At 38.4% G+C, this 26,505-nt stretch overlaps 40 non-coding genes across 40 annotated transcripts; all 40 read left to right on the forward strand.

Moving 5' to 3' along the window:
- Positions 1-3,132: 3,132 nt before the first annotated feature.
- TRNAV-AAC (transfer RNA valine (anticodon AAC)) lies at positions 3,133-3,205 on the forward strand. Its single transcript has one exon. It is a non-coding gene; the product is annotated as a tRNA-Val (tRNA).
- Positions 3,206-3,471: 266 nt separating this feature from the next.
- On the forward strand, positions 3,472-3,544 carry TRNAV-AAC (transfer RNA valine (anticodon AAC)). Its single transcript has one exon. It is a non-coding gene; the product is annotated as a tRNA-Val (tRNA).
- A 758-nt stretch (positions 3,545-4,302) lies between these two features.
- On the forward strand, positions 4,303-4,375 carry TRNAV-CAC (transfer RNA valine (anticodon CAC)). Its single transcript has one exon. It is a non-coding gene; the product is annotated as a tRNA-Val (tRNA).
- A 386-nt stretch (positions 4,376-4,761) lies between these two features.
- On the forward strand, positions 4,762-4,834 carry TRNAV-AAC (transfer RNA valine (anticodon AAC)). Its single transcript has one exon. It is a non-coding gene; the product is annotated as a tRNA-Val (tRNA).
- Positions 4,835-5,371: 537 nt separating this feature from the next.
- Positions 5,372-5,444, forward strand: TRNAV-CAC (transfer RNA valine (anticodon CAC)). Its single transcript has one exon. It is a non-coding gene; the product is annotated as a tRNA-Val (tRNA).
- A 605-nt stretch (positions 5,445-6,049) lies between these two features.
- Positions 6,050-6,122, forward strand: TRNAV-UAC (transfer RNA valine (anticodon UAC)). Its single transcript has one exon. It is a non-coding gene; the product is annotated as a tRNA-Val (tRNA).
- An 80-nt stretch (positions 6,123-6,202) lies between these two features.
- On the forward strand, positions 6,203-6,275 carry TRNAV-CAC (transfer RNA valine (anticodon CAC)). Its single transcript has one exon. It is a non-coding gene; the product is annotated as a tRNA-Val (tRNA).
- Positions 6,276-6,692: 417 nt separating this feature from the next.
- On the forward strand, positions 6,693-6,765 carry TRNAV-AAC (transfer RNA valine (anticodon AAC)). Its single transcript has one exon. It is a non-coding gene; the product is annotated as a tRNA-Val (tRNA).
- Positions 6,766-7,035: 270 nt separating this feature from the next.
- Positions 7,036-7,108, forward strand: TRNAV-AAC (transfer RNA valine (anticodon AAC)). Its single transcript has one exon. It is a non-coding gene; the product is annotated as a tRNA-Val (tRNA).
- Positions 7,109-7,490: 382 nt separating this feature from the next.
- On the forward strand, positions 7,491-7,563 carry TRNAV-AAC (transfer RNA valine (anticodon AAC)). The gene has a single exon. It is a non-coding gene; the product is annotated as a tRNA-Val (tRNA).
- Positions 7,564-7,986: 423 nt separating this feature from the next.
- Positions 7,987-8,059, forward strand: TRNAV-UAC (transfer RNA valine (anticodon UAC)). The gene has a single exon. It is a non-coding gene; the product is annotated as a tRNA-Val (tRNA).
- An 80-nt stretch (positions 8,060-8,139) lies between these two features.
- Positions 8,140-8,212, forward strand: TRNAV-AAC (transfer RNA valine (anticodon AAC)). The gene has a single exon. It is a non-coding gene; the product is annotated as a tRNA-Val (tRNA).
- Positions 8,213-8,292: 80 nt separating this feature from the next.
- TRNAV-CAC (transfer RNA valine (anticodon CAC)) lies at positions 8,293-8,365 on the forward strand. The gene has a single exon. It is a non-coding gene; the product is annotated as a tRNA-Val (tRNA).
- A 767-nt stretch (positions 8,366-9,132) lies between these two features.
- TRNAV-AAC (transfer RNA valine (anticodon AAC)) lies at positions 9,133-9,205 on the forward strand. The gene has a single exon. It is a non-coding gene; the product is annotated as a tRNA-Val (tRNA).
- Positions 9,206-10,745: 1,540 nt separating this feature from the next.
- TRNAV-CAC (transfer RNA valine (anticodon CAC)) lies at positions 10,746-10,818 on the forward strand. Its single transcript has one exon. It is a non-coding gene; the product is annotated as a tRNA-Val (tRNA).
- Positions 10,819-11,051: 233 nt separating this feature from the next.
- TRNAV-AAC (transfer RNA valine (anticodon AAC)) lies at positions 11,052-11,124 on the forward strand. The gene has a single exon. It is a non-coding gene; the product is annotated as a tRNA-Val (tRNA).
- Positions 11,125-11,394: 270 nt separating this feature from the next.
- On the forward strand, positions 11,395-11,467 carry TRNAV-CAC (transfer RNA valine (anticodon CAC)). The gene has a single exon. It is a non-coding gene; the product is annotated as a tRNA-Val (tRNA).
- Positions 11,468-12,042: 575 nt separating this feature from the next.
- On the forward strand, positions 12,043-12,115 carry TRNAV-CAC (transfer RNA valine (anticodon CAC)). The gene has a single exon. It is a non-coding gene; the product is annotated as a tRNA-Val (tRNA).
- A 917-nt stretch (positions 12,116-13,032) lies between these two features.
- TRNAV-CAC (transfer RNA valine (anticodon CAC)) lies at positions 13,033-13,105 on the forward strand. Its single transcript has one exon. It is a non-coding gene; the product is annotated as a tRNA-Val (tRNA).
- A 192-nt stretch (positions 13,106-13,297) lies between these two features.
- TRNAV-AAC (transfer RNA valine (anticodon AAC)) lies at positions 13,298-13,370 on the forward strand. The gene has a single exon. It is a non-coding gene; the product is annotated as a tRNA-Val (tRNA).
- Positions 13,371-14,129: 759 nt separating this feature from the next.
- Positions 14,130-14,202, forward strand: TRNAV-AAC (transfer RNA valine (anticodon AAC)). Its single transcript has one exon. It is a non-coding gene; the product is annotated as a tRNA-Val (tRNA).
- A 270-nt stretch (positions 14,203-14,472) lies between these two features.
- Positions 14,473-14,545, forward strand: TRNAV-CAC (transfer RNA valine (anticodon CAC)). Its single transcript has one exon. It is a non-coding gene; the product is annotated as a tRNA-Val (tRNA).
- Positions 14,546-14,625: 80 nt separating this feature from the next.
- On the forward strand, positions 14,626-14,698 carry TRNAV-AAC (transfer RNA valine (anticodon AAC)). The gene has a single exon. It is a non-coding gene; the product is annotated as a tRNA-Val (tRNA).
- A 571-nt stretch (positions 14,699-15,269) lies between these two features.
- On the forward strand, positions 15,270-15,342 carry TRNAV-CAC (transfer RNA valine (anticodon CAC)). The gene has a single exon. It is a non-coding gene; the product is annotated as a tRNA-Val (tRNA).
- A 1,559-nt stretch (positions 15,343-16,901) lies between these two features.
- Positions 16,902-16,974, forward strand: TRNAV-AAC (transfer RNA valine (anticodon AAC)). The gene has a single exon. It is a non-coding gene; the product is annotated as a tRNA-Val (tRNA).
- A 229-nt stretch (positions 16,975-17,203) lies between these two features.
- TRNAV-AAC (transfer RNA valine (anticodon AAC)) lies at positions 17,204-17,276 on the forward strand. The gene has a single exon. It is a non-coding gene; the product is annotated as a tRNA-Val (tRNA).
- A 270-nt stretch (positions 17,277-17,546) lies between these two features.
- TRNAV-AAC (transfer RNA valine (anticodon AAC)) lies at positions 17,547-17,619 on the forward strand. Its single transcript has one exon. It is a non-coding gene; the product is annotated as a tRNA-Val (tRNA).
- A 1,859-nt stretch (positions 17,620-19,478) lies between these two features.
- TRNAV-AAC (transfer RNA valine (anticodon AAC)) lies at positions 19,479-19,551 on the forward strand. The gene has a single exon. It is a non-coding gene; the product is annotated as a tRNA-Val (tRNA).
- A 270-nt stretch (positions 19,552-19,821) lies between these two features.
- TRNAV-AAC (transfer RNA valine (anticodon AAC)) lies at positions 19,822-19,894 on the forward strand. Its single transcript has one exon. It is a non-coding gene; the product is annotated as a tRNA-Val (tRNA).
- Positions 19,895-20,123: 229 nt separating this feature from the next.
- TRNAV-AAC (transfer RNA valine (anticodon AAC)) lies at positions 20,124-20,196 on the forward strand. Its single transcript has one exon. It is a non-coding gene; the product is annotated as a tRNA-Val (tRNA).
- Positions 20,197-20,466: 270 nt separating this feature from the next.
- Positions 20,467-20,539, forward strand: TRNAV-AAC (transfer RNA valine (anticodon AAC)). The gene has a single exon. It is a non-coding gene; the product is annotated as a tRNA-Val (tRNA).
- A 270-nt stretch (positions 20,540-20,809) lies between these two features.
- TRNAV-AAC (transfer RNA valine (anticodon AAC)) lies at positions 20,810-20,882 on the forward strand. The gene has a single exon. It is a non-coding gene; the product is annotated as a tRNA-Val (tRNA).
- A 571-nt stretch (positions 20,883-21,453) lies between these two features.
- TRNAV-CAC (transfer RNA valine (anticodon CAC)) lies at positions 21,454-21,526 on the forward strand. The gene has a single exon. It is a non-coding gene; the product is annotated as a tRNA-Val (tRNA).
- Positions 21,527-23,084: 1,558 nt separating this feature from the next.
- Positions 23,085-23,157, forward strand: TRNAV-AAC (transfer RNA valine (anticodon AAC)). Its single transcript has one exon. It is a non-coding gene; the product is annotated as a tRNA-Val (tRNA).
- A 229-nt stretch (positions 23,158-23,386) lies between these two features.
- Positions 23,387-23,459, forward strand: TRNAV-AAC (transfer RNA valine (anticodon AAC)). The gene has a single exon. It is a non-coding gene; the product is annotated as a tRNA-Val (tRNA).
- A 270-nt stretch (positions 23,460-23,729) lies between these two features.
- TRNAV-AAC (transfer RNA valine (anticodon AAC)) lies at positions 23,730-23,802 on the forward strand. Its single transcript has one exon. It is a non-coding gene; the product is annotated as a tRNA-Val (tRNA).
- Positions 23,803-24,643: 841 nt separating this feature from the next.
- TRNAV-AAC (transfer RNA valine (anticodon AAC)) lies at positions 24,644-24,716 on the forward strand. The gene has a single exon. It is a non-coding gene; the product is annotated as a tRNA-Val (tRNA).
- Positions 24,717-24,796: 80 nt separating this feature from the next.
- TRNAV-GAC (transfer RNA valine (anticodon GAC)) lies at positions 24,797-24,869 on the forward strand. Its single transcript has one exon. It is a non-coding gene; the product is annotated as a tRNA-Val (tRNA).
- Positions 24,870-25,139: 270 nt separating this feature from the next.
- Positions 25,140-25,212, forward strand: TRNAV-CAC (transfer RNA valine (anticodon CAC)). The gene has a single exon. It is a non-coding gene; the product is annotated as a tRNA-Val (tRNA).
- A 1,029-nt stretch (positions 25,213-26,241) lies between these two features.
- TRNAV-AAC (transfer RNA valine (anticodon AAC)) lies at positions 26,242-26,314 on the forward strand. The gene has a single exon. It is a non-coding gene; the product is annotated as a tRNA-Val (tRNA).
- The last annotated feature ends 191 nt before the right edge of the window (positions 26,315-26,505 follow it).

Consider the following 26,505-nt stretch of genomic DNA (forward strand, 5'->3'; position numbering starts at 1 on the left):
TTCTGTAGTGTAGTGGTTATCACTTTCGCCTTACACGTGAAAGGTCCCTAGTTTGAAAATGGGCAGCATTTTTTTTTTTTTTGGGATTTTTCAGTTACTATTAGCAGAAAAAATATTTTTGAAAGCCCATATGCAAATTGCACATCCAAGTTTAATTCTTTTCCTTTCCTCAAGGGGCAGTTTTTGTAGTGTAGTGGTTATCACAATCATCTCATATGCGAAAGGTCCTCAGTTTGAAAGTGGGCAGAAACATACTTTTACTTTATGATTTTATGAGGATACTGTTACTATGGGTCTTCCAGGTTCAATACTTTTCCAACCTCGCAGAGGCAGTTTCTGTAGAGTAGTGGTTATCACGTTTGCCTAACACACAAAAGGTCCCCAGTTTGAAAGTGGGCAAAAACATACTTTTACTTTATGATTTTATGAGGATTCTGTTACTATGGGTCTTCCTGGTTCAATACTTTTCCATCTCCAAAGATGCAGTTTCTGTAGTGTTGTTATTATCACATTGGCCAAACACGCGAAAGGTCACCAGTTCGAAACTGGGCAGAAACATATTTTTTATTTATGATTTTAGGATTTTTCTCTTACTATTAGCAGAAAAAATATTTTTGAAAGCCCATATGCAAATTGCACTTCCAAGTTTAATTCTTTTCCGTTCCCCAAGAGGCAGTTTTGTAATGTAGTGGTTATCACATTCGCCTCACACGCGAAAGGTCCCCAGTTTGAAAGTGGGCAGAAACATACTTTTACTTTATGATTTTATGAGGATACTGTTACTATGGGTCTTCCAGGTTCAATACTTTTCCAACCCCGCACAGGCAGTTTCTGTAGTGTAGTGGTTATCACGTTCGCCTAACAAACAAAAGGTCCCCAGTTTGAAAGTGGGCAGAAACATACTTTTACTTTATGATTTTATAAGTATTCTGTTACTATGGCTCTTCCAGGTTCAATACTTTTCCGTTGGCACAGACGCAGTTCTGTAGTGTAGTGGTTATCACGTTCGCCTAACATGCAAAAAGTTCCCAGTTTGAAACTGGGCAGAAAATTTCTTTTTATTTAGGATTTTTCTGTTACTATTAGCAGAAAAAATATTTTTGAAAGCCCATATGCAAATTGCACTGCCAGGTTTAATTCTTTTCCATTCCCAAAGAGGCAGTTTCTGTAGTGTAGTTGTTATCACGTTCATCTCATATGCGAAAGATCCTCAGTTTGAAAGTGGGGCAGAAACATACTTTTACATTATGATTTTAAGAGTATTCTGTTACTATGGCTCTTCCAGGTTCAATACTTTGCAACTCCACAAGAGGCTGTTTCTGTAGTGTAGTGGTTATCGTGTTCGCCTAACACGCGAAAGGTCCCCTGTTTGAAACTGGGCAAAATATTATTATTTTTTATTCAGGATTTTTCTGTTACTATTAGCAGAAAAAATATTTTTGAAAGCCCATATGCAAATTGCACTTTCAAGTTTAATTCTTTTCCGTTCCCCAAGAGGCAGTTATTGTAGTGCAGTGGTTATCACATTCATCTCATATGCGAAAGGTCCTCAGTTTGAAAGTGGGAAGAAACACACTTTTACTTTATGATTTTATGAGGATTCTGTTACTATGGGTCTTCCAGGTTCAATACTTTTCCATCCTCGCAGAGGTAGTTTCTGTAGTGTAGTGGTTATCACTTTTGACTAACACGCGAAAGGTCCCAAGTTCAAAAATGGGCAGAAACATTTTTTTTATTTATGATTTTAGGATTTTTCTGTTACTATTAGCAGAAAAAATATTTTTGAAAGCCCATATGCAAATTGCACATCCATGTTTAATTCTTTTCCGTTCCCCAAGAGGCAGTTTCTGTAGTGTAGTGGTTATCACGTTCATCTCATATGCGAAAGATCCTCAGTTTGAAAGTGGGCAGAAACATACTTTTACATTATGATTTTAAGAGTATTCTATAACCATGGCTCTTCCAGGTTCAATACTTTGCCACTCCACAAGAGGCTGTTTCTGTAGTGTAGTGGTTATCATGTTCGCCTCACACGCGAAAGGTCCCCTGTTTGAAACTGGGCAGAAACTTACTTTTACTTTATGATTTTAAGAGTATTCTGTTACTATGGCTCTTCCCGGGTCAATACTTTTCCAACTCCACAGAGGCAGTTTCTGTAGTGTAGTGGTTATCACTTTCGCCTTACACGTGAAAGGTCCCTAGTTTGAAAATGGGCAGCATTTTTTTTTTTTTTTGGATTTTTCAGTTACTATTAGCAGAAAAAATATTTTTGAAAGCCCATATGCAAATTGCACATCCAAGTTTAATTCTTTTCCTTTCCTCAAGGGGCAGTTTTTGTAGTGTAGTGGTTATCACAATCATCTCATATGCGAAAGGTCCTCAGTTTGAAAGTGGGCAGAAACATACTTTTACTTTATGATTTTATGAGGATACTGTTACTATGGGTCTTCCAGGTTCAATACTTTTCCAACCTCGCAGAGGCAGTTTCTGTAGAGTAGTGGTTATCACGTTTGCCTAACACACAAAAGGTCCCCAGTTTGAAAGTGGGCAAAAACATACTTTTACTTTATGATTTTATGAGGATTCTGTTACTATGGGTCTTCCTGGTTCAATACTTTTCCATCTCCAAAGATGCAGTTTCTGTAGTGTAGTTATTATCACATTGGCCAAACACGCGAAAGGTCCCCAGTTCGAAACTGGGCAGAAACATTTTTTTTATTTATGTTTTTAGGATTTTTCTCTTACTATTAGCAGAAAAAATATTTTTGAAAGCCCATATGCAAATTGCACTTCCAAGTTTAATTCTTTTCCGTTCCCCAAGAGGCAGTTTTTGTAATGTAGTGGTTATCACATTCGCCTCACACGCGAAAGGTCCCCAGTTTGAAAGTGGGCAGAAACATACTTTTACTTTATGATTTTATGAGTATTCTGTTACTATGGGTCTTCCAGGTTCAATACTTTTCCAACCCCGCAGAGGCAGTTTCTGTAGTGTAGTGGTTATCACGTTCGCCTAACACACAAAAGGTCCCCAGTTTGAAAGTGGGCAAAAGCATACTTTTACTTTATGATTTTATGAGGATTCTGTTACTATGGGTCTTCCAGGTTCAATACTTTTCCATCTCCAAAGATGCAGTTTCTGTATTGTAGTGGTTATCACATTCGCCTAACAGGCGAAAGGTCCCCAGTTCGAAACTGGGCAGAAACATTTTTCTTTATTTAGGATTTTAGGATTTTTCTGTTACTATTAGCAGAAAAAAATTTTTTGAAAGCCCATATGCAAATTGCACTTCCAAGTTTAATTCTTTTCCGTTCCCCAAGTGGCAGTTTTTGTATTGGTTATCACGTTCGCCTCACATGCGAAAGGTCCCCAGTTTGAAAGTGGGCAGACACATACTTTTACTTTATGATTTTATGAGGATACTGTTACTATGGGTCTTCCAAGTTCAATACTTTTCCAACCCCGCAGAGGTAGTTTCTGTAGTGTAGTGGTTATCACGTTCGCCTAACACGCGAAAGGTCCCCAGTTCGAAACTGGGCAGAAACATTTTTTTATTTAGGATTTTAGGATTTTTCTGTTACTAGTAGCAGAAAAAATATTTTTGAAAGCCCATATGCAAATTGCACATCCAAGTTTAATTCTTTTCATTTCCCCAAGAGGCAGTTTTTGTAGTGTAGTGGTTATCTCAATCATCTCATATGCGAAAGGTCCTCAGTTTGAAAGTGGGCAGAAACATACTTTTACTTTATGATTTTATGAGTATTCTGTTACTATAGTTCTTCCAGGTTCAATACTTTTCCAACCCAGCAGAGGCAGTTTCTGTAGTGTAGTGGTTATCACGTTCGCCTAACACTCAAAAGGTCCCAAGTTTGAAAGTGGGCAAAAACATACTTTTACATTATGATTTTAAGAGTATTCTGTTACTTAGGCTCTTCCAGGTTCAATACTTTGCCTCTCCACAAGAGGCTGTTTCTGTAGTGTAGAGGTTATCATGATCGCCTAACACGCGAAAGGTCCCCTGTTTGAAACTGGGCAAAAATTTATTTTTTATGCAGGATTTTTTTGTTACTATTAGCAGAAAAAATATTTTTTGAAAGCCCATATGCAAATTGCACATCCAAGTTTAATTCTTTTCCTTTCCCCAAGAGGCAGTTTTTGTAGTGTAGTGGTTATCACAATCATCTCATATGCGAAAGGTCCTCAGTTTGAAAGTGGGCAGAAACATACTTTTACTTTATGATTTTATGAGGATTCTGTTACTATGGGTCTTCCAGGTTCAATACTTTTCGGTTCCTGCAGAGGCAGTTTCTGTAGTGTAGTGGTTATCACGTTCGCCTCACACGCGAAAGGTCCCTAGTTCGAAACTGGGCAGAAACATACTTTCACGTTATGATTTTAAGAGTATTCTCTTACTATGGCTCTTCCAGGTTCAATACTTTACCGTACCCACAGAGGCAGTTTCTGTAGTGCAGTGGTTATCACATTCGCCTCACACACGAAAAGTCCCCAGTTTGAAAGTGGGCAGAAACATACTTTTACTTTATGATTTTATGAGGATACTGTTACTATGGGTCTTCCAGGTTCAATACTTTTCCAACCCCGCAGAGGCAGTTTCTGTAGTGTAGTGGTTATCACGTTCGCCTAACACACAAAAGGTCCCCAGTTTGAAAGTGGGCAAAAACATACTTTTATTTTATGATTTTAAGAGTATTCTGTTACTATGGCTCTTCCAGGTGCAATACTTTTCCGTCTCCAAAGATGCAGTTTCTGTAGTGTAGTGGTTATCACGTTCGCCTAACACGCGAAAGGTACCCAGTTCAAAAATGGGCAGAAACATTTTTTTTATTTATGATATTAGGATTTTTCTGTTACAATTAGCAGAAAAAATATTTTTGAAAGCCCATATGCAAATTGCACATCCATGTTTAATTCTTTTCCATTCCCGAAGAGGCAGTTTCTGTAGTGTAGTGGTTATCACGTTCATCTCATATGCGAAAGATCCTCAGTTTGAAAGTGGGCAGAAACATACTTTTACATTATGATTTTAAGAGTATTCTATAACCATGGCTCTTCCAGGTTCAATACTTTGCCACTCCACAAGAGGCTGTTTCTGTAGTGTAGTGGTTATCACGTTCGCCTCACATGCGAAAGGTCCCCTGTTTGAAACTGGGCAGAAACATACTTTCACGTTATGATTTTAAGAGTATTCTGTTACTATGTCTCTTCCAGGTACAATACTTTTCTGTACCCACAGAGGCAGTTTATGTAGTGTAGTGGTTATCACATTCGCCTCACACAGGTGAAAGGTCCCCAGTTTGAAAGTGGGCAGAAACATACTTTTACTTTCAATACTTTTCCGTCCCCACAGAGGCAGTTTCTGTAGTGTAGTGGTTATCACGTTCGCCTCACACGCGAAAAGTCCCCAGTTCGAAACTGGGTAGAAACTTTTTTTTTATTTATGATTTTAGGATTTTTCTGTTACTATTAGCAGAAAAAATATTTTTGAAAGCCCATATGCAAATTGCACTTCCGAGTTTAATTATTTTCTGTTCTCCAAGAGGCAGTATTTGTAGTGTAGTGGTTATCATATTCATCTCATATGCGAAAGGTCATCAGTTTGAAAGTAGGCAGAAACATACTTTTACTGTATGATTTTATAAGTATTCTGTTACTATGGCTCTTCCAGGTTCAATACTTTGCCACTCCACAAGAGGCAGTTTCTGTAGTGTAGTGGTTATCACGTTCGCCTAACTCGCGAATGGTCCCCTGTTTGAAACTGGGCAAAAATTTATTTTTTATTCAGGATTTTTCTGTTACTATTAGCTGAAAAAATATTTTTGAAAGCCCATATGCAAATTGCACTTCCAGGTTTAATTCTTTTCCGTTCCCCAAGAGGCAGTTATTGTAGTGTAGTGGTTATCACATTCATCTCATATGCAAAAGGTCCTCAGTTTGAAAGTGGGCAGAAACATACTTTTACTTTATGATTTTATGAGGATTCTGTTAATATGGGTCTTCCAGGTTCAATACTTTTCAGTCCTCGCAGAGGTAGCTTCTGTAGTGTATTGGTTATCACGTTCGCCTTACACGCGAAAGGTCACCAGTTCAAAACTGGGCAGAAACATCCTTTTATGTTATGATTTTAAGAGTATTCTGTTACTATGGCTCTTCCAGGTGCAATACTTTTCGATCCTTGCAGAGGCAGTTTCTGTAGTGTAGTGGTTATCACGTTCGCCTCACACGCGAAAGGTCCCCAGTTCGAAACTGGGCAGAAACATACTCTTATGATTTTAAGAGTATTTTGTTACTATGGCTCTTCCAGGTTCAATACTTTCTGTCGCCACAGAGGCAGTTTCTGTAGTGTAGTGGTTATCACATTCGTGGAACACGCGAAAGGTCCCCAGTTCGAAACTGGGCAGAAACATTTTTTTAATTTATGATTTTAGGATTTTTCTGTTACTAGAAGCAGAAAAAATATTTTTGAAAGCCCATATGCAAATTGCTCTTCCAAGTTTAATTCTTTTCCGTTCCCCAAGAGGTAGTTTTTGTAGTGTAGTGGTTATCACATTCATCTCATATGCGAAATGTCCTCAGTTTGAAAGTAGGCAGAAACATACATTTCCTTTATGATTTTATGTGTATTCTGATACTATGGTTCTTCCAGGTTCAATACTTTTCCAACCCCGCAGAGGCAGTTTCTGTAGTGTAGTGGTTATCATGTTCGCCTAACACGCGAAAGGTCCCCAGTTCGAAACTGGGCAGAAAATTTTTTTTTATTTATGATTTTAGGATTTTTCTGTTACTAGTAGCAGAAAAAATATTTTTGAAAGCCCATATGCAAATTGCACTTCCAAGTTTAATTCTTTTCCGTTCCCCAAGCGGCAGATTTTGTAGTGTAGTGGTTATCACATTCATCTCATATGCAAAAGGTCCTCAGTTTGAAAGTGGGCGGAAACACACTTTTACTTTATGATTTTATGAGGATTCTGTTATTATGGGTCTTCCAGGTTCAATACTTTTCAGTTCCTGCAGAGGCAGTTTCTGTAGTGTAGTGGTTATCACTTTCGCCTAACACGCGAAAGGTCCCCAGTTCAAAACTGGGCAGAAACATTTTTTTTATTTAGGATTTTAGGATTTTTCGGTTACTAGTAGCAGAAAAAATATTTTTGAAAGCCCATATGCAAATTGCACATCCAAGTTTAATTCTTTTCCTTTCCCCAAGAGGCAGTTTTTGTAGTGTAGTGGTTATCACAATCATCTCATATGCGAAAGGTCCTCAGTTTGAAAGTGGGCAGAAACATACTTTTACTTTATGATTTTATGAGGATTCTGTTACTATGGGTCTTCCAGGTTCAATACTTTTCCGTACCCACAGAGGCAGTTTCTGTAGTGTAGTGGTTATTACATTCACCTCAAGGGCTAAAGGTCCCCAGTTTGAAAGTGGGCAGAAACATACTTTTACTTTCAATACTTTTCCGTCCCCGCAGAGGCAGTTTCTGTAGTGTAGTGGTTATCACGTTCGCCTAACACGCGAAAGGTCCCCAGTTTGAAACTGGGCAGAAACTTTTTTTTTATTTATGATTTTAGGATTTTTCTGTTACTATTAGCAGAAAAAATATTTTTGAAAGCCCATATGAAAATTGCACATCCATGTTTAATTATTTTCCGTTCCCCAAAAGGCAGTTTCTGTAGTGTAGTGGTTATCACGTTCATCTCATATGCGAAAGAACCTCAGTTTGAAAGTGGGCAGAAACATACTTTTACATTATGATTTTAAGAGTATTCTATAACCATGGCTCTTCCAGGTTCAATACTTTGCAGCTCCACAAGAGGTTTTTTCTGTAGTGTAGTGGTTATCACGTTCGCCTCACAAGCGAAAGGTCCCCTGTTTGAAACTGGGCAGAAACTTCCTTTTACTTTATGATTTTAAGAGTATTCTGTTACTATGGCTCTTCCTGGTTCAATACTTTTCCAACCCCACAGAGGCAGTTTCTGTAGTGGAGTGGTTATCACTTTCGCCTTACACGTGAAAGGTCCCCAGTTCGAAACTGTGCAGAAACATTCTTTTATGTTATGATTTTAAGAGTATTCTGTTACTATGGCTCTTCCAGGTGCAATACTTTTCCATCTTCATAGAGGAAGTTTCTGTAGTGTAGTGGTTATCACTTTTGCCTAACACGCGAAAGGTCCCCAGTTCGAAACTGGGCAGAAACATACTTTTATGTTATGATTTTAAGACTATTCTGTTACTATGGCTCTTCCGGGTGCAATACTTTTCCATCCTCGCAGAGGCAGATTCTGTAGTGTAGTGGATATCACATTCGCCTCACAAGCGAAAGGTCCCCAGTTCGAAACTGGGCAGAAACATACTTTTACGTTATGATTTTAAGAGTATTTTGTTACTATGGCTCTTCCAGGTTAAATACTTTCTGTCCCCACAGAGGCAGTTTCTGTAGTGTAGTGGTTATCACATTCGTGGAACACGCGAAAGGTCCCCAGTTCGAAACTGGGCAGAAACATTTTTTTAATTTATGATTTTAGGATTTTTCGGTTACTAGAAGCAGAAAAAATATTTTTTGAAAGCCCATATGCAAATTGCACTTCCAAGTTTAATTCTTTTCCGTTCCCCAAGAGGTAGTTTTTGTAGTGTAGTGGTTATCACATTCATCTCATATGCGAAATGTCCTCAGTTTGAAAGTAGGCAGAAACATACATTTACTTTATGATTTTATGAGTATTCTGATACTATGGGTCTTCCAGCTTCAATACTTTTCCAACCCTGCAGAGGCAGTTTCTGTAGTGTAGTGGTTATCACGATCGACTAACACGCGAAAGGTCCCCAGTTCGAAACTGGGCAGAAACATTTTTTTTTATTTATGATTTTAGGATTTTTCTGTTACTAGTAGCAGAATAAATATTTTTGAAAGCCCATATGCAAATTGCACTTCCAAGTTTAATTCTTTTCCGTTCCCCAAGCGGCAGTTTTTGTAGTGTAGTGGTTATCACATTCATCTCATTTGCGAAAGGTCCTCAGTTTGAAAGTGGGCTGAAACACACTTTTACTTTATGATTTTATGAGGATTCTGTTATTATGGGTCTTCCAGGTTCAATACTTTTCAGTTCCCGCAGAGGCCGTTTCTGTGGTGTAGTGGCTATCACGTTCGCCTAACACGCGAAAGGTCCCCAGTTCGAAACTGGGCAGAAACATTTTTTTTATTTAGGATTTTAGGATTTTTCGGTTACTAGTAGCAGAAAAAATATTTTTGAAAGCCCATATGCAAATTGCACATCCAAGTTTAATTCTTTTCCTTTCCCCAAGAGGCAGTTTTTGTAGTGTAGTGGTTATCACAATCATCTCATATGCGAAAGGTCCTCAGTTTGAAAGTGGGCAGAAACATACTTTTACTTTATGATTTTATGAGGATTCTGTTACTATGGGTCTTCCTGGTTCAATACTTTTCAGTTTCATCAGAGGCAGTTTCTGTAGTGAAGTGGTTATCACGTTCACCTCACACGCAAAAGGTCCCCAGTTCGAAACTGGGCAGAAACATACTTTCACGTTATGATTTTAAGAGTATTCTGTTACTATGGCTCTTCCAGGTTCAATACTTTTCCGTACCCACAGAGGCAGTTTCTGTAGTGTAGTGGTTATTACATTCACCTCACAGGCTAAAGGTCCCCAGTTTGAAAGTGGGCAGAAACATACTTTTACTTTCAATACTTTTCCGTACCCGCAGAGGCAGTTTCTGTAGTGTAGTGGTTATCACGTTCGCCTAACACGCAAAAAGTTCCCAGTTTGAAACTGGGCAGAAAATTTATTTTTATTTAGGATTTTTCTGTTACTATTAGCAGAAAAAATATTTTTGAAAGCCCATATGCAAATTGCACTTCAAAATTTAATTATTTTCCGTTCCCCAAGAGGCAGTTTTTGTAGTGTAGTGGTTATCACATTCATCTCATATGAGAAAGGTCCTCAGTTTGAAAGTGGGCAGAAACATACTTTTACTTTATGATTTTATGAGGATTCTGTTACTATGGCTCTTCCAGGTGCAATACTTTTCCAACCCCACAGAGGTAGTTTCTGTAGTGTAGTGGTTATCACATTCGCCTAACACGCAAAAAGTTCCCAGTTTAAAACTGGGCAGAAAATTTATTTTTATTTAGGATTTTTCTGTTAATATTAGCAGAAAAAATATTTTTGAAAGCCCATATGCAAATTGCACTTCCGAGTTTAATTCTTTTCAGTTCTCCAAGAGGCAGTTTTTGTAGTGTAGTGGTAATCATATTCATCTCATATGCGAAAGGTCCTCAGTTTGAAAGTAGGCAGAAACATACTTTTACTTTATGATTTTATTAGTATTCTGTTACTATGGCTCTTCCAGTTTCAATACTTTTCCGTTGGCACAGACGCAGTTTCTGTAGTGTAGTGGTTATCATGTTCGCCTAACACGCAAAAAGTTCCCAGTTTGAAACTGGGCAGAAAATTTATTTTTATTTAGGATTTTTCTGTTACTATTAGCAGAAAAAATATTTTTGAAAGCCCATATGCAAATTGCACTTCCAAGTTTAATTCTTTTCCGTTCCCCAAGAGGCAGTTATTGTAATGTAGTGGTTATCACATTCATCTCAAATGCGAAAGGTCCTCAGTTTGAAAGTGGGCAGAAACATACTTTTACTTTATGATTTTATGAGGATTCTTTTACTATGGGTCTTCCAGGTTCAATACTTTTCTGTCCCTGCAGAGGCAGTTTCTGTAGTGTAGTGGTTATCACATTCGCCTCACACGCGAAAGGTCCCCAGTTTGAAACTGGGCAGAAACATACTTTTACGTTATGATTTTAAGAGTATTCTGTTACTATGGCTCTTCCAGGTTCAATACTTTTCCATACCCACAGAGGCAGTTTCTGTAGTGTAGTGGTTATCACATTTGCCAAACAAGCGAAAGGTCCCCATTTTGAAAGTGGGCAGAAACATACTTTTACTTTATGATTTTATGAGGATAATGTTACTATGGGTCTTCCAGGTTCAATACTTTTCCATCACTGCAGAGGCAGTTTCTGTAGTGTAGTGGTTATCACGTTTGCCTAACACGCGAAAGGTCCCCAGTTCGAAACTGGGCTGAAACATTTTTTTTATTTATGATTTTAGGATTTTTCTGTTACTCTTAGCAGAAAAAATATTTTTGAAAGCCCATATGCAAATTGCACTTCCAAGTTTAATTCTTTTCCGATCCCCAAGAGGCAGTTTTTGTAGTGTAGTGGTTATCACATTCATCTCATATGCGAAAGGTCCTCAGTTTGAAAGTAGGCAGAAACATACTTTTACTTTATGATTTTATGAGGATTCTGTTACTATGGGTCTTCCAGGTTCAATACTTTTCCATCCTCGCAGAGGTAGTTTCTGTAGTGTAGTGGTTATCATGTTCGCCTCACACGCGAAAGGTCCCCAGTTCGAAACTGGGCAGAAACATACATTTACGTTATGATTTTAAGAGTATTCTGTTATTATGGCTCTTCCAGGTTCAATACTTTTCCGTCCCCAAAGAGGCAGTTTCTGTAGTGTAGTGGTTATCACATACGCCTAACACGCAAAAGGTCACCAGCTCGAAACTGGGCAGAAACTTTTTTTTTATTTAGGATTTTAGGATTTTTCTGTTACTATTAGCAGAAAAAAAATTTTGAAAGACCATATCCAAGTTGCACTTCCGAGTTTAATTCTTTTCAGTTCTCCAAGAGGCAGTTTTTGTAGTGTAGTGGTTATCATATTCATCTCATATGCGAAAGGTCCTCAGTTTGAAAGTAGGCAGAAACATACTTTTACTTTATGATTTTATGAGGATTCTTTTACTATGGGTCTTCCAGGTTCAATACTTTTCTGTCCCCGCAGAGGTAGTTTCTGTAGTGTAGTGGTTATCACGTTCGCCTCACACGCGAAAGGTCCCCAGTTTGAAAGTGGGCAAAAACATACTTTTACTTTATGATTTTATGAGGATTCTTTTACTATGGGTCTTCCAGGTTCAATACTTTTCTGTACCCGCAGAGGCAGTTTCTGTAGTGTAGTGGTTATCACATTCGCCTCACACGCGAAAGGTCCCCAGTTTGAAACTGGGCAGAAACATACTTTTACGTTATGATTTTAAGAGTATTCTGTTACTATGGCTCTTCCAGGTTCAATACTTTTCCATCCCCACAGAGGCAGTTTCTGTAGTGTAGTGGTTATCACAATCGCTTAACACGCAAAAGGTCACCAGCTCGAAACTGGGCAGAAACTTTTTTTTTATTTAGGATTTTAGGATTTTTCTGTTACTATTAGCAGAAAAAATATTTTTGAAAGCCCATATGCAAATTGCACTTCCGAGTTTAATTCTTTTCTGTTCTCCAAGAGGCAGTATTTGTAGTGTAGTGGTTATCATATTCATCTCATATGCGAAAGGTCATCAGTTTGAAAGTAGGCAGAAACATACTTTTACTGTATGATTTTATAAGTATTCTGTTACTATGGCTCTTCCAGGTACAATACTTTTCCGTCCCCGCAGAGGCAGTTTCTGTAGTGTAGTGGTTATCACATTCACCTCACACGCAAAGGTCCCCAGTTTGAAACTGGGTAGAAACTTTTTTTTTATTTATGATATTAGGATTTTTCTGTTACTATTAGCAGAAAAAAAATTTTGAAAGACCATATCCAAGTTGCACTTCCGAGTTTAATTCTTTTCAGTTCTCCAAGAGGCAGTTTTTGTAGTGTAGTGGTTATCATATTCATCTCATATGCGAAAGGTCCTCAGTTTGAAAGTAGGCAGAAACATACTTTTACTTTATGATTTTATGAGGATTCTTTTACTATGGGTCTTCCAGGTTCAATACTTTTCTGTCCCCGCAGAGGCAGTTTCTGTAGTGTAGTGGTTATCACGTTCGCCTCACACGCGAAAGGTCCCCAGTTTGAAAGTGGGCAAAAACATACTTTTACTTTATGATTTTATGAGGATTCTTTTACTATGGGTCTTCCAGGTTCAATACTTTTCTGTACCCGCAGAGGCAGTTTCTGTAGTGTAGTGGTTATCACATTCGCCTCACACGCGAAAGGTCCCCAGTTTGAAACTGGGCAGAAACATACTTTTACGTTATGATTTTAAGAGTATTCTGTTACTATGGCTCTTCCAGGTTCAATACTTTTCCATCCCCACAGAGGCAGTTTCTGTAGTGTAGTGGTTATCACAATCGCTTAACACGCGAAAGGTCCCCAGTTTGAAAGTGGGCAGAAACATACTTTTACTTTCAATACTTTTCTGTTCCCGCAGAGGCAGTTTCTGTAGTGTAGTGGTTATCACGTTCGCCTAACACGCAAAAGGTCCCCAGTTTGAAACTGGGTAGAAACTTGTTTTTTATTTATGATTTTAGGATTTTTCTGTTACTATTAGCAGAAAAAATATTTTTGAAAGCCCATATGCAAATTGCACTTCCAAGTTTAATTCTTTTCAGTTCTCCTAGAGGCAGTTTTTGTAGTGTAGTGGTTATCACATTCATCTCATATGCGAAAGGTCCTCAGTTTGAAAGTAGGCAGAAACATACTTTTACTTTATGATTTTATTAGTATTCTGTTACTATGGCTCTTCCAGTTTCAATACTTTTCCGTTGGCACAAGCGCAGTTTCTGTAGTGTAGTGGTTATCACGTTCGCCTAACACGCAAAAAGTTCCCAGTTTGAAACTGGGCAGAAAATTTCTTTTTATTTAGGATTTTTCTGTTACTATTAGCAGAAAAAATATTTTTGAAAGCCCATATGCAAATTGCACTTCCAGGTTTAATTCTTTTCCATTCCCCAAGAGGCTGTTTCTGTAGTGTAGTGGTTACCACGTTCATCTCATATGCGAAAGATCCTCAGTTTGAAAGTGGGGCAGAAACATACTTTTACATTATGATTTTAAGAGTATTCTGTTACTATGGCTCTTCCAGGTTCAATACTTTGCCACTCCACAAGAGGCTGTTTCTGTAGTGTAGTGGTTATCATGTTCATCTCATATGCGAAAGGTCCTCAGTTTGAAAGTGGGCAGAAACATACTTTTACTTTATTATTTTTTGAGGATTCTGTTACTATGGATCTTCCAGGATCAATATTTTTCCGTCCCTGCAGAGGCAGTTTCTGTAGTGTAGTGGTTATCACGTTTGCCTAACACGCGAAAGGTCCCCAGATCGAAACTGGGCTGAAACATTTTTTTTATTTATGATTTTAGGATTTTTCTGTTACTCTTAGCAGAAAAAATATTTTTGAAAGCCCATATGCAAATTGCACTTCCAAGTTTAATTCTTTTCCGATCCCCAAGAGGCAGTTTTTGTAGTGTAGTGGTTATCACATTCATCTCATATGCGAAAGGTCCTCAGTTTGAAAGTAGGCAGAAACATACTTTTACTTTATGATTTTATGAGGATTCTGTTACTATGGGTCTTCCAGGTTCAATACTTTTCCATCCTCGCAGAGGTAGTTTCTGTAGTGTAGTGGTTATCATGTTCGCCTCACACGCGAAAGGTCCCCAGTTCGAAACTGGGCAGAAACATACATTTACTTTATGATTTTATGAGTATTCTGTTACTATGGATCTTCCAGGTTCAATACTTTTCCAACCCCGCAGCGGCAGTTTCTGTAGTGTAGTGGTTATCACGTTCGCCTAACACGCGAAAGGTCCCCTGTTCGAAACTGGGCAGAAACATTTTTTTTTTTTATGATTTTAGGATTTTTCTGTTACTAGTACCAGAAAAAATATTTTTGAAAGCCCATATGCAAATTGCACTTCCAAGTTTAATTCTTTTCCGTTCCCCAATAGGCAGTTTCTGTAGTGTATTGGTTATCACGTTCATCTCATATGCGAAAGATCCTCAGTTTGAAAGTGGGCAGAAACATACTTTTACATTATGATTTTAAGAGTATTCTATAACCATGGCTCTTCCAGGTTCAATACTTTGCCACTCCACAAGAGGCTGTTTCTGTAGTGTAGTGGTTATCACGTTCGCCTCACACGCGAAACGTCCCCAGTTCGAAACTAGGCAGATAAATACTTTTACGTTATGATTTTAAGAGTATTCTGTTACTATGGCTCTTCCAGGTTCAATACTTTTCCGTCCTCGCAGAAGCAGTTTCTGTAGTGTAGTGGTTATCACGTTCACCTCACACGCGAAAGGTCCCCTCTTCGAAACAAGGCAGAAACATACTTTTACGTTATGATTTTAATTCTGTTACTATGGCTCTTCCAGGTGCAATACTTTTCTGTTTTTGCAGAGGCAGTTTCTGTAGTGTAGTGGTTATCACGTTCGCCTCACACGCGAAAGGTCCCCATTTCGAAACTGGGCAGAAACATACTTTTACATTATGATTTTAAGAGTATTCTGTTACTATGGCTCTTCCAGGTTCAATACTTTTCCATCCCCACAGAGGCAGTTTCTGTAGTGTAGTGGTTATCACATTCGCCTAACACGCGAAAGGTCCCCAGTTTGAAAGTGGGCAAAAACATACTTTTACTTTATGATTTTATGAGGATTCTTTTACTATGAGTCTTCAAGGTTCAATACTTTTCTATTCCGGCAGAGGCAGTTTCTGTAGTGTAGTGGTTATCACGTTCGCCTCACATGCGAAAGGTCCCCAGTTTGAAACTGGGCAGAACCTTTTTTTTTATTTATGATTTTAGGATTTTTCTGTTACTATTAGCAGAAAAAATATTTTTGAAAGCCCATATGCAAATTGCACTTCCGAGTTTAATTCTTTTCAGTTCTCCAAGAGGCAGTTTTTGTAGTATAGTGGTTATCATATTCATCTCATATGCGAAAGGTCCTCAGTTTGAAAGTAGGCATAAACATACTTTTACTTTATGATTTTATTAGTATTCTGTTACTATGGCTCTTCCAGTTTCAATACTTTTCCGTTGGCACAGACGCAGTTTCTGTAGTGTAGTGGTTATCACGTTCGCCTAACACGCAAAAAGTTCCCAGTTTGAAACTGGGCAGAAACATACTTTTACGTTATGATTTTAAGAGTATTCTGTTACTATGGGTCTTCCAGGTTCAATATTTTTCCGTCCCTGCAGAGGTAGTTTCTGTAGTGTAGTGGTTATCACTTTCGCTTTACACGTGAAAGGTCCCTATTTTGAAACTGGGCAGAATTTTTTTTTTATTTTGGATTTTTCTGTTACTATTAGCAGAAAAAATATTTTTGAAAGCCCATATGCAAATTGCACATCCAAGTTTAATTCTTTTCCTTTCCCCAAGAGGCAGTTTTTGTAGTGTAGTGGTTATCACAATCATCTCATATGCGAAAGGTCCTCTGTTTGATAGTGGGCAGAAACATACTTTTACTTTATGATTTTATGAGGATTCTGTTACTATGGGTCTTCCAGGTTCAATACTTTTCCGTACCCACAGAGGCAGTTTCTGTAGTGTAGTGGTTATCACATTCGCCTCACACGCGAAAGGTCCCCAGTTTGAAAGTGGGCAGAAACATACTTTTACTTTATGATTTTATGAGGATACTGTTACTACGGATCTTCCAGGTTCAATACTTTTCCACCCCCTTGGAGGCAGTTTCTGTAGTGTAGTGGTTATCACGTTTGCCAAACACGCGAAAGTTCCCCAGTTCGAAACTGGGCAGAAACATTTTTTTTATTTATGATTTTAGGATTTTTCTGTTACTAGTAGCAGAAAAAATATTTTTGAAAGCCCATATGCAAATTGCACTTCCAAGTTTAATTCTTTTCCATTCCCCAAGAGGCAGTTTTCGTAGTGTAGTGGTTATCACGTTCATCTCATATGTGAAAGGTCCTCAGTTTGAAAGTAGGCAGAAACATACTTTTACTTTATGATTTTATGAGTATTCTGTTACTATGGATCTTCCAGGTTCAATACTTTTCCAACCCCGCAGCAGCAGTTTCTGTAGTGTAGTGGTTATCACGTTCGCCTAACACGCGAAAGGTCCCCAGTTCGAAACTGGGCAGAAACATTTTTTTTATTTTTGATTTTAGGATTTTTCTGTTACTAGTAGCAGAAAAAATATTTTTGAAAGCCCATATGCAAATTGCACTTCCAAGTTTAATTATTTTCCGTTCCCCAAGAGGCAGTTTCTTTAGTGTAGTGGTTATCACGTTCATCTCATATGCGAAAGATCCTCAGTTTGAAAGTGGGCAGAAACATACTTTTACTTTCAATACTTTTCCACCCCCGCAGAGACAGTTTCTGTAGTGTAGTGGTTATCACGTTCGCCTAACACGCGAAAGGTCCCCAGTTTGAAACTGGGCAGAAACATTTTTTTTAATTATGATTTTAGGATTTTTCTGTTACTAGTAGCAGAAAAAATATTTTTGAAAGCCCATATGCAAATTGCACATCCAAGTTTAATTCTTTTCCTTTCCCCAAGAGGCAGTTTTTGTGGTGTAGTGGTTATCGAAATCATCTCATATGCGAAAGGTCCTCAGTTTGAAAGTGGGCAGAAACATACTTTTACTTTATGATTTTATGAGTATTCTGTTACTATGGATCTTCCAGGTTCAATACTTTTCCAACCCCGCAGAGGCAGTTTCTGTAGTGTAGTGGTTATCACGTTCGCCTAACACGTGAAAGGTCCCCAGTTCGAAACTGGGCAGAAACATTTTTTTTATTTATGATTTTAGGATTTTTCTGTTACTAGAAGCAGAAAAAATATTTTTGAAAGCCCATATGCAAATTGCACTTCCAAGTTTAATTCTTTTCCGTTCCCCAAGAGGCAGTTTTCGTAGTGTAGTGGTTATCACGTTCATCTCATATGCGAAAGGTCCTCAGTTTGAAAGTAGGCAGAAACATACTTTTACTTTATGATTTTATGAGTATTCTATAACCATGGCTCTTCCAGGTTCAATACTTTGCCACTCCACAAGAGGCTGTTTCTGTAGTGTAGTGGTTATCACGTTCGCCTCACACGCGAAACGTCCCCAGTTCGAAACTGGGCAGAAAAATACTTTTACGTTATGATTTTAAGAGTATTCTGTTACTATGGCTCTTCCAGGTTCAATACTTTTCCGTCCTCGCAGAAGCAGTTTCTGTAGTGTAGTGGTTATCACATTCACCTCACACGCGAAAGGTCCCCTGTTCGAAACAAGGCAGAAACATACTTTAACGTTATGATTTTAATTCTGTTACTATGGCTCTTCCAGGTGCAATACTTTTCTGTTTTTGCAGAGGCAGTTTCTGTAGTGTAGTGGTTATCACGTTCGCCTCACACGCGATAGGTCCCCATTTCGAAACTGGGCAGAAACATACTTTTACATTATGATTTTAAGAGTATTCTGTTACTATGGCTCTTCCAGGTTCAATACTTTTCCATCCCCACAGAGGCAGTTTCTGTAGTGTAGTGGTTATCACATTCGCCTAACACGCGAAAGGTCCCCAGTTTGAAAGTGGGCAAAAACATACTTTTACTTTATGATTTTATGAGGATTCTTTTACTATGGGTCTTCCAGGTTCAATACTTTTCTGTCCCGGCAGAGGCAGTTTCTGTAGTGTAGTGGTTATCACGTTCGCCTCACATGCGAAAGGTCCCCAGTTTGAAACTGGGCAGAACCTTTTTTTTTATTTATGATTTTAGGATTTTTCTGTTACTATTAGCAGAAAAAATATTTTTGAAAGCCCATATGCAAATTGCACTTCCGAGTTTAATTATTTCAGTTCTCCAAGAGGCAGTTTTTGTAGTGTAGTGGTTATCATATTCATCTCATATGCGAAAGGTCCTCAGTTTGAAAGTAGGCATAAACATACTTTTACTTTATGATTTTATTAGTATTCTGTTACTATGGCTCTTCCAGTTTCAATACTTTTCCGTTGGCACAGACGCAGTTTCTGTAGTGTAGTGGTTATCACGTTCGCCTAACACGCAAAAAGTTCCCAGTTTGAAACTGGGCAGAAACATACTTTTACGTTATGATTTTAAGAGTATTCTGTTACTATGGGTCTTCCAGGTTCAATATTTTTCCGTCCCTGCAGAGGTAGTTTCTGTAGTGTAGTGGTTATCACTTTCGCTTTACACGTGAAAGGTCCCTATTTTGAAACTGGGCAGAATTTTTTTTTTATTTTGGATTTTTCTGTTACTATTAGCAGAAAAAATATTTTTGAAAGCCCATATGCAAATTGCACATCCAAGTTTAATTCTATTCCTTTCCCCAAGAGGCAGTTTTTGTAGTGTAGTGGTTATCACAATCATCTCATATGAGAAAGGTCCTCTGTTTGATAGTGGGCAGAAACATACTTTTACTTTATGATTTTATGAGGATTCTGTTACTATGGGTCTTCCAGGTTCAATACTTTTCCGTACCCACAGAGGCAGTTTCTGTAGTGTAGTGGTTATCACATTCGCCTCACACGCGAAAGGTCCCCAGTTTGAAAGTGGGCAGAAACATACTTTTACTTTATGATTTTATGAGGATACTGTTACTACGGATCTTCCAGGTTCAATACTTTTCCACCCCCTCAGAGGCAGTTTCTGTAGTGTAGTGGTTATCACGTTTGCCAAACACGCGAAAGGTCCCCAGTTCGAAACTGGGCAGAAACATTTTTTTTATTTATGATTTTAGGATTTTTCTGTTACTAGTAGCAGAAAAAATATTTTTGAAAGCCCATATGCAAATTGCACTTCCAAGTTTAATTCTTTTCCATTCCCCAAGAGGCAGTTTTCGTAGTGTAGTGGTTATCACGTTCATCTCATATGTGAAAGGTCCTCAGTTTGAAAGTAGGCAGAAACATACTTTTACTTTATGATTTTATGAGTATTCTGTTACTATGGGTCTTCCAGGTTCAATACTTTTCCAACCCCGCAGCAGCAGTTTCTGTAGTGTAGTGGTTATCACGTTCGCCTAACACGCGAAAGGTCCCCAGTTCGAAACTGGGCAGAAACATTTTTTTTATTTTTGATTTTAGGATTTTTCTGTTACTAGTAGCAGAAAAAATATTTTTGAAAGCCCATATGCAAATTGCACTTCCAAGTTTAATTATTTTCCGTTCCCCAAGAGGCAGTTTCTGTAGTGTAGTGGTTATCACGTTCATCTCATATGCGAAAGATCCTCAGTTTGAAAGTGGGCAGAAACATACTTTTACTTTCAATACTTTTCCATCCCCGCAGAGACAGTTTCTGTAGTGTAGTGGTTATCACGGTCGCCTAACACGCGAAAGGTCCCCAGTTTGAAACTGGGCAGAAACATTTTTTTTATTTATGATTTTAGGATTTTTCTGTTACTAGTAGCAGAAAAAATATTTTTGAAAGCCCATATGCAAATTGCACATCCAAGTTTAATTCTTTTCCTTTCCCCAAGAGGCAGTTTTTGTGGTGTAGTGGTTATCGAAATCATCTCATATGCGAAAGGTCCTCAGTTTGAAAGTGGGCAGAAACATACTTTTACTTTATGATTTTATGAGTATTCTGTTACTATGGATCTTCCAGGTTCAATACTTTTCCAACCCCGCAGAGGCAGTTTCTGTAGTGTAGTGGTTATCACGTTCGCCTAACACGTGAAAGGTCCCCAGTTCGAAACTGGGCAGAAACATTTTTTTTATTTATGATTTTAGGATTTTTCTGTTACTAGAAGCAGAAAAAATATTTTTGAAAGCCCATATGCAAATTGCACTTCCAAGTTTAATTCTTTTCCGTTCCCCAAGAGGCAGTTTTCGTAGTGTAGTGGTTATCACGTTCATCTCATATGCGAAAGGTCCTCAGTTTGAAAGTAGGCAGAAACATACTTTTACTTTATGATTTTATGAGTATTCTGTTACTATGGATCTTCCAGGTTCAATACTTTTCCAACCCCGCAGCGGCAGTTTCTGTAGTGTAGTGGTTATCACGTTCGCCTAACACGCGAAATGTCCCCTGTTCGAAACTGGGCAGAAACATTTTTTTTTTTTATGATTTTAGGATTTTTCTGTTACTAGTACCAGAAAAAATATTTTTGAAAGCCCATATGCAAATTGCACTTCCAAGTTTAATTCTTTTCCGTTCCCCAATAGGCAGTTTCTGTAGTGTAGTGGTTATCACGTTCATCTCATATGCGAAAGATCCTCAGTTTGAAAGTGGGCAGAAACATACTTTTACATTATGATTTTAAGAGTATTCTATAACCATGGCTCTTCCAGGTTCAATACTTTGCCACTCCACAAGAGGCTGTTTCTGTAGTGTAGTGGTTATCACGTTCGCCTCACACGCGAAACGTCCCCAGTTCGAAACTAGGCAGAAAAATACTTTTACGTTATGATTTTAAGAGTATTCTGTTACTATGGCTCTTCCAGGTTCAATACTTTTCCGTCCTCGCAGAAGCAGTTTCTGTAGTGTAGTGGTTATCACGTTCACCTCACACGCGAAAGGTCCCCTGTTCGAAACAAGGCAGAAACATACTTTTACGTTATGATTTTAATTCTGTTACTATGGCTCTTCCAGGTGCAATACTTTTCTGTTTTTGCAGAGGCAGTTTCTGTAGTGTAGTGGTTATCACGTTCGCCTCACACGCGAAAGGTCCCCATTTCGAAACTGGGCAGAAACATACTTTTACATTATGATTTTAAGAGTATTCTGTTACTATGGCTCTTCCAGGTTCAATACTTTTCCATCCCCACAGAGGCAGTTTCTGTAGTGTAGTGGTTATCACATTCGCCTAACACGCGAAAGGTCCCCAGTTTGAAAGTGGGCAAAAACATACTTTTACTTTATGATTTTATGAGGATTCTTTTACTATGGGTCTTCCAGGTTCAATACTTTTCTGTCCCGGCAGAGGCAGTTTCTGTAGTGTAGTGGTTATCACGTTCGCCTCACATGCGAAAGGTCCCCAGTTTGAAACTGGGCAGAACCTTTTTTTTTATTTATGATTTTAGGATTTTTCTGTTACTATTAGCAGAAAAAATATTTTTGAAAGCCCATATGCAAATTGCACTTCCGAGTTTAATTATTTCAGTTCTCCAAGAGGCAGTTTTTGTAGTGTAGTGGTTATCATATTCATCTCATATGCGAAAGGTCCTCAGTTTGAAAGTAGGCATAAACATACTTTTACTTTATGATTTTATTAGTATTCTGTTACTATGGCTCTTCCAGTTTCAATACTTTTCCGTTGGCACAGACGCAGTTTCTGTAGTGTAGTGGTTATCACGTTCGCCTAACACGCAAAAAGTTCCCAGTTTGAAACTGGGCAGAAACATACTTTTACGTTATGATTTTAAGAGTATTCTGTTACTATGGCTCTTCCAGGTTCAATATTTTTCCGTCCCTGCAGAGGTAGTTTCTGTAGTGTAGTGGTTATCACTTTCGCTTTACACGTGAAAGGTCCCTATTTTGAAACTGGGCAGAATTTTTTTTTTATTTTGGATTTTTCTGTTACTATTAGCAGAAAAAATATTTTTGAAAGCCCATATGCAAATTGCACATCCAAGTTTAATTCTTTTCCTTTCCCCAAGAGGCAGTTTTTGTAGTGTAGTGGTTATCACAATCATCTCATATGAGAAAGGTCCTCTGTTTGATAGTGGGCAGAAACATACTTTTACTTTATGATTTTATGAGGATTCTGTTACTATGGGTCTTCCAGGTTCAATACTTTTCCGTACCCACAGAGGCAGTTTCTGTAGTGTAGTGGTTATCACATTCGCCTCACACGCGAAAGGTCCCCAGTTTGAAAGTGGGCAGAAACATACTTTTACTTTATGATTTTATGAGGATACTGTTACTACGGATCTTCCAGGTTCAATACTTTTCCACCCCCTCGGAGGCAGTTTCTGTAGTGTAGTGGTTATCACGTTTGCCAAACACGCGAAAGGTCCCCAGTTCGAAAATGGGCAGAAACATTTTTTTTATTTATGATTTTAGGATTTTTCTGTTACTAGTACCAGAAAAAATATTTTTGAAAGCCCATATGCAAATTGCACTTCCAAGTTTAATTCTTTTCCGTTCCCCAATAGGCAGTTTCTGTAGTGTAGTGGTTATCACGTTCATCTCATATGTGAAAGGTCCTCAGTTTGAAAGTAGGCAGAAACATACTTTTACTTTATGATTTTATGAGTATTCTGTTACTATGGGTCTTCCAGGTTCAATACTTTTCCAACCCCGCAGCAGCAGTTTCTGTAGTGTAGTGGTTATCACGTTCGCCTAACACGCGAAAGGTCCCCAGTTCGAAACTGGGCAGAAACATTTTTTTTATTTTTGATTTTAGGATTTTTCTGTTACTAGTAGCAGAAAAAATATTTTTGAAAGCCCATATGCAAATTGCACTTCCAAGTTTAATTATTTTCCGTTCCCCAAGAGGCAGTTTCTGTAGTGTAGTGGTTATCACGTTCATCTCATATGCGAAAGATCCTCAGTTTGAAAGTGGGCAGAAACATACTTTTACTTTCAATACTTTTCCATCCCCGCAGAGACAGTTTCTGTAGTGTAGTGGTTATCACGTTCGCCTAACACGCGAAAGGTCCCCAGTTTGAAACTGGGCAGAAACATTTTTTTTATTTATGATTTTAGGATTTTTCTGTTACTAGTAGCAGAAAAAATATTTTTGAAAGCCCATATGCAAATTGCACATCCAAGTTTAATTCTTTTCCTTTCCCCAAGAGGCAGTTTTTGTGGTGTAGTGGTTATCGAAATCATCTCATATGCGAAAGGTCCTCAGTTTGAAAGTGGGCAGAAACATACTTTTACTTTATGATTTTATGAGTATTCTGTTACTATGGATCTTCCAGGTTCAATACTTTTCCAACCCCGCAGCGGCAGTTTCTGTAGTGTAGTGGTTATCACATTCGCCTAACACGTGAAAGGTCCCCAGTTCGAAACTGGGCAGAAACATTTTTTTTATTTATGATTTTAGGATTTTTCTGTTACTAGAAGCAGAAAAAATATTTTTGAAAGCCCATATGCAAATTGCACTTCCAAGTTTAATTCTTTTCCGTTCCCCAAGAGGCAGTTTCTGTAGTGTAGTGGTTATCACGTTCATCTCATATGCGAAAGATCCTCAGTTTGAAAGTGGGCAGAAACATACTTTTACATTATGATTTTAAGAGTATTCTATAACCATGGCTCTTCCAGGTTCAATACTTTGCCACTCCACAAGAGGCTGTTTCTGTAGTGTAGTGGTTATCACGTTCGCCTCACACGCGAAACGTCCCCAGTTCGAAACTGGGCAGAAAAATACTTTTACGTTATGATTTTAAGAGTATTCTGTTACTATGGCTCTTCCAGGTTCAATACTTTTCCGTTGGCACAGACGCAGTTTCTGTAGTGTAGTGGTTATCACATTCGCCTAACACGCAAAAAGTTCCCAGTTTGAATCTGGGCAGAAACATACTTTTACGTTATGATTTTAAGAGTATTCTGTTACTATGGCTCTTCCAGGTTCAATACTTTTCCGTCCCCACAGAGGCAGTTTCTGTAGTGTAGTGGTTATCACATTCGCCTAACACGCGAAAGGTCCCCAGTTTGAAAGTGGGCAAAAACATACTTTTACTTTATGATTTTATGAGGATTCTTTTACTATGGGTCTTCCAGGTTCAATACTTTTCTGTCCCCGCAGAGGCAGTTTCTGTAGTGTAGTGGTTATCACGTTCGCCTCACATGCGAAAGGTCCCCAGTTTGAAAGTGGGCAGAAACATACTTTTACTTTCAATACTTTACCATTCCCACAGAGGCAGTTTCTGTAGTGTAGTGGTTATCACATTCGCCTAACACGCGAAAGGTCCCCAGTTCGAAACTGGGCAGAAACATACTTTTACTTTATGATTTTATGAGTATTCTGTTACTATGGGTCTTCCAGGTACAATACTTTTCCAACCCCGCAGCGGCAGTTTCTGTAGTGTAGTGGTTATCACGTTCGCCTGACATGTGAAAGGTCCCCAGTTTGAAACTGGGCAGAAACTTTTTTTTTATTTAAGATTTTAGGATTTTTCTGTTACTATTAGCAGAAAAAATATTTTTGAAAGCCCATATGCAAATTGCACTTCCGAGTTTAATTCTTTTCAGTTCTCCAAGAGGCAGTTTTTGTAGTGTAGTGGTTATCACATTCATCTCATATGCGAAAGGTCCTCAGTTTGAAAGTGGGCAGAAACATACATTTACTTTATGATTTTTTGTGGATTCTGTTACTATGGGTCTTCCAGGTTCAATATTTTTCCATCCTTGCAGAGGCAGTTTCTGTAGTGTAGTGGTTATCATGTTCGCCTCACGCGCGAAAGGTCCCTAGTTAGAAACTGGGCAGAAACATACTTCTACGTTATGATTTTAAGAGTATTCTGTTACTATGGCTCTTCCAGGTTCAATACTTTTCTGTACCCACAGAGGCAGTTTCTGTAGTGTAGTGGTTATCACATTCGCCTCAGACGCGAAAGGTCCCCAGTTTGAAAGTGGGCAGAAACATACTTTTACTTTATGATTTTATGAGGATACTGTTACTATGGGTCTTCCAGGTTCGATACTTTTCGAACCCCACAGAGGCTGTTTCTGTAGTGTAGTGGTTATCAAGTTCGCAAAATATGCGAAAGGTCACCAGTTCGAAACTGGGTAGAAACATTTTTTTTATTTATGATTTTAGGATTTTTCTGTTACTAGTAGCAGAAAAAATATTTTTGAAAGCCCATATGCAAATTGCACTTCCAATTTTAATTCTTTTCCGTTCCCCAAGAGGCAGTTTTTGTAGTGTAGTGGTTATCACATTCATCTCATATGCGAAAGGTCCTCAGTTTGAAAAGGGCAGAAACATACTTTTACTTTATGATTTTATGAGGATTCTGTTACTATGGGTCTTCCAGGTTCAATACTTTTCCGTCTTCGCAGAAGCAGATTCTGTAGTGTAGTGGTTATCACGTTCGCCTCACACGCGAAAGGTCCCCTGTTCGAAACTGGGCAGAAACATACTTCTACGTTATGATTTCAATTCTGTTACTATGGCTCTTCCAGGTGCAATACTTTTCCGTTGGCACAGACGCAGTTTCTGTAGTGTAGTGGTTATCACGTTCGCCTAACACACAAAAAGTTCCCAGATTGGAACAGGGCAGAAACATACTTTTACGTTATGATTTTAAGAGTATTCTGTTACTATGGGTCTTCCAGGTTCAATATTTTTCCGTCCCAGCAGAGGCAGTTTCTGTAGTGTAGTGGTTATCACGTTCGCCTCACACGCGAAAGGTCCCCAGTTTGAAAGTGGGCAGAAACATACTTTGACTTTATGTTTTTATGAGGATACTGTTACTATGGGTCTTCCAGGTTCAATACTTTTCCAACCCCGCAGAGGCAGTTTCTGTAGTGTAGTGGTTATCACGTTCGCCTAACACGCGAAAGGTCCCCAGTTCGAAACTGGGCAGAAACATTTTTATTATTTATGATTTTAGGATTTTTCTGTTACTAGGAGAAGAAAAAATATTTTGAAATCCCAAATGCAAATTGCACATCCAAGTTTAATTCTTTTCCTTTCCCCAAGAGGCAGTTTTTGTAGTGTAGTGGTTATCACAATCATATCATATGCGAAAGGTCCTCAGTTTGAAAGTGGGCAGAAACATA

The sequence above is a fragment of the Taudactylus pleione genome, unplaced genomic scaffold, assembly GCF_031769625.1.
Source record: "Taudactylus pleione unplaced genomic scaffold, aTauple2 ptg000050l, whole genome shotgun sequence".
Lineage (NCBI taxonomy): Eukaryota > Metazoa > Chordata > Amphibia > Anura > Myobatrachidae > Taudactylus > Taudactylus pleione.